At 43.7% G+C, this 3,939-nt stretch overlaps 1 protein-coding gene across 1 annotated transcript in view; it reads right to left on the bottom strand.

The window, feature by feature from the left end:
* The window catches only part of LOC139027929 (protein eva-1 homolog C-like), a 21,832-nt gene that overhangs the window by 8,710 nt on the left and 9,183 nt on the right, over positions 1-3,939 (bottom strand). The gene's annotated exons all lie outside the window — the stretch shown is intronic.

Here is a 3,939-nt window from a genome sequence, read left to right on the forward strand (position 1 = left end):
TCGGACTGGCCTCTCGTTCGGACGCCCAGAGTCTCAAGACGACTTCACCAGGTCCTTGAGGGAGCATCACTGGATTGCGCGCCCTGGTCCGGTGGAGCAGCACAGGGTCCAACCGGGCTGTGGGGGAGACTGGAGATCTGGTGCTTAAAAGCTGGCACCCACTCGCCCCTGGCTGCATTGCCCACTTATGGCCCGGCACGTTGCGGAGCGAGGCACAGACGCACGGGCTGTGACGGCACAACCGGAGACACGTGCGCGCAGAGCCGGCGCAGGATACCCTGGGCGAAGAGGCGCACCGGGAGACCAGGAGCGCTGTGCTGGCACATCCGTCCTGACTGGATGCCCCTTATGCACGACATACATGCGGAGGCTGGCCTCAGAGTTGCATCCGGGGCTGTGAACCGCACTGGATGAAACGGTGGCTTGCACCGCAGAACACGGGTGCCAGACCAGTACCACGCTCCCTACGTGAGCGACGGGGTTAGCTCCGCCAACCTAGCCCGTGTGCCCCCCCCCCCCTCCCCCCCAAAAAAAAATTGGATTGGCTTCCCGGTCTTCCTTGCCAGCCGTGGACCCTTGTGGAACGCTGGTCCCCCTTTTCTCTCTGCTTCGCCTTCCTCGCTTGCCTCTGCCTGCTTCCACAAGGCAGCTATCGTGGTCTGACCACACCTCCTCACAGGTCCCATGATGTCCCCCACTCTGTCTGCCCCTCCTGGCCACCGCTGGCTTGTCCGCGTGGTGGATGTTCTGTCCACGAGCGTCATCTTGAAACATTGACCCGGACCAAGGATGTGCATCGTGGTAAGTGTACATTTTTCTTTATTTTTTATAATGTCGCCAACAAAACAAAAAACAACAAAAACGAACGTGAGACTCCGTAACGGCTATACATGCATTAAACGAAGACAAACATCCCACAACTAGTGGGCAAAACAGGCTGCCTAAGTATGATTCCCAATCAGAGACAACGATAACAGCTGCCTCTGATTGGGAACCACCTCGCCAAAAAAAGAAATATAGAAACATTAGAATGCCCACCCAAATCACACCCTGACCTAACAAAATCGAGAAATTAAAAGGCTCTCTGCGGTTCAGGCGTGAAATACCTCAAGAGGCGCCGTTGACAATTGATTGCTTAATTGAATCCAGCCTCACTTATGAATTATGAGTTCCTGGGGACAGGACTTGGCATCCAACTCCACGATTCTCTGAAATGACAGTAAATACAGTAAATTGCTGTTATAGTTAAAAGTTTCACTGGCAACAGCAATGAGTCCTCTAAGTTCTCAGGAGTGTAATACACTACAATGACTACTTGCCACATATTCATAAGTTTTATCCTTCACTCTTGGATTCCCTTTCAAATGGGACTCTGTTAAGATTTGCTTCATCCCGAAGAGGTGTTTCTTAAGGATGACAGCTATTGTTGATAGCTCACTCTGATGTTTCAGTGTTTCAATATCTGCTTGTTGGATTTCCCGCAGTGTTATGCATTAATTTTCAACTACATTTGCACAATGGCAGCCTCTGTTCATCTGTAAATAGACGTGTTCTACCACCACGTGAATGGTCCGTCTTCAGTTCTACAAAAACAAAATTTCAACAAATACAAAATAAACACTACCAGAATACAGTATACAACAAATAAAACAAGTCAGCTATATTTTCCCAATTTCATCTTATACAGTATACATGATACTTGACTTTGTTTCCCCTTACGTATGTATGGATATCTACAGTCTTTACTGAGCTGATGTCTGTACTACTGTCAGGTAGTAAAAGTAGTAGAGACGTTCCACATGTCTGGCAGAACATCGCAACTCATTTTGGAACGTCCGGTGCCATGGACGCTACGGTGAAGCGCGCTCAGTTGGGCCAGCACTCTTTGCCCAGCCTCGTTGCAATGGTCAACCATGTGTTGACAACAATGGTCTACCATAGTCACCGTCCAAATTTCATCAGAGATTACTTCTCCTTGTTCTTGTCTAAACCTCCACCTTCCACCTCCACCTCCACCTCTCTCTCTGCCATGTTTGCATTCCTTTGTTCTCCAAACACAGGAGTACTCCCCGGTGGCCTTTTTATCCAGACCAAACGTCTGATTGCAAAGTGAACATTTAAGCAATTAGTGTTTGCACATGTGAAGAGAGAAAGTGATCAATTGGTATTTGATCTTAGCTTGTTGAACAGTGTTGCTTTTCATTTACACACAATATATTTTAGTTGTGAAGGTTGTGCCAAAGGTAGCGAATTGTGTGTTGTGTTTTGCCAAGTGTTTGTTATAGAATTGCAATCTGAGTGTAAAGCAAAACATGTGCCAGTAGTACTGCAGATTTGGTGTCTGGTTCTACTAAATTCTACAGGTTTGTGTCAGTGTGCCTCATGGGCCAGTTTTAGTGTGTAAACATTTGGGGAAAACTGTAATAATAATACTAATCTATTCAACTTATATAGTGCTATTCATTACATTAAAAAGTTGATCGACAGTCAAGAGACTGAAGGTTGAGAAAGTTCATAACTTGAGAGGTCAGCGGAGGGAGGAGGTGGTCAAGGGGAGAGCCGGGAGCAGCAGGCAGCACATTGTCATCACGGTGTCTCGCCATCCACGCCGTCTGTGGTTTCATAGTAGGACTCAGTCAGATGAGGTTAGAGTTCCATACTAGCCATTGGACTAGCTATCTAGCTACTCTTTACTACTATCAAAATGCAGCACCAACATGGATGATGCTACGGCATCATCTTTACTATTTTTAGGCAGTGGAATTACTTTAGCTTCCTTCCACGCCTGTGGACACACACACTCCTTTAGGCTTTGGTTAAAGATATAGCAAATAGGGATGGCATTCTCAATAGTTTCCCATCAAGGTTGTCTGTACCTGGTGGCTTATCATTATTGATGGATAACAATAGTTTTACCACCTCTACCACACTAACTTGACCAAATTCATAACAGCAATCCTTCTCCTTAATTATTAGATATTTTATACAAAAATATGATGGTTCACTATTCAATGTTGTCATTTCTCCTCTTAGTTTTTCCACTTTACTAGTGAAATAGTCATAAATGATTGCCAATATCAAAAGGTTTTGTTATAAATGACCCATCAACTTAAATGAACGATGGAGATGAATTGGGTTTTCTGCCTATGATATCATTTAAGGTATTCCAAAGTATTTTTTCATTGTGCTATATGTAATTTGTCTTGGTTTGGTAATATAGTTTCTTCTTCTTTTTGTTAAGTTTAGTAACAAAATATCTAAATTTACAGTATGTCAACCAATCAGCTGAGTAGCCTGACTTGTTTGCCACCTCTTTTGCATCATTTCATTGAACCATAAACATGAATAATCATCAACCCAGAGGGCTCTAATAGTTCTCACAGTTAATTTCTTAACAGGTGCATGCTTGTCAACAATTGGCATGAATCATTTTACAAATACTTCCAGTGATGCATCTAGATTTACTTCCTCATACACATCAGAACAGCATAAATGTTTTACATCTTCACCTTAAGATTCCTAAGAAAACATTTTGTATGATCTCTTATGAATTACTTTAGGCCCAACCTTTGGCACTTTGGCTTTCCTTGTTATTGCCACAATGTTATGGTCACTACAGCTAATGGTAACTGATATTGCTTTGGGGCAAAACTCTGCAGCATTAGTGAAGATATGATCAATACAAGTGGATGTCACAGATCCAACATTATTGGAATGCACTCAAGTTGGTTGAGTGATAACCTGGGTCATATTACAGGCATTAGTCACATTTAGAAGCTTCCTCTTAAGAGGGCATCTAGTTGCTAACCAGTAAATGTTGAGGTCACCAGGAAAATATACACTGCTCAAAAAAATAAAGGGAACACTTAAACAACACAATGTAACTCCAAGTCAATCACACTTCTGTGAAATCAAACTGTCCACTTAGGAAGCAACACT

This window comes from Salvelinus sp. IW2-2015, linkage group LG6.2, assembly GCF_002910315.2.
Source record: "Salvelinus sp. IW2-2015 linkage group LG6.2, ASM291031v2, whole genome shotgun sequence".
NCBI lineage: Eukaryota > Metazoa > Chordata > Actinopteri > Salmoniformes > Salmonidae > Salvelinus > Salvelinus sp. IW2-2015.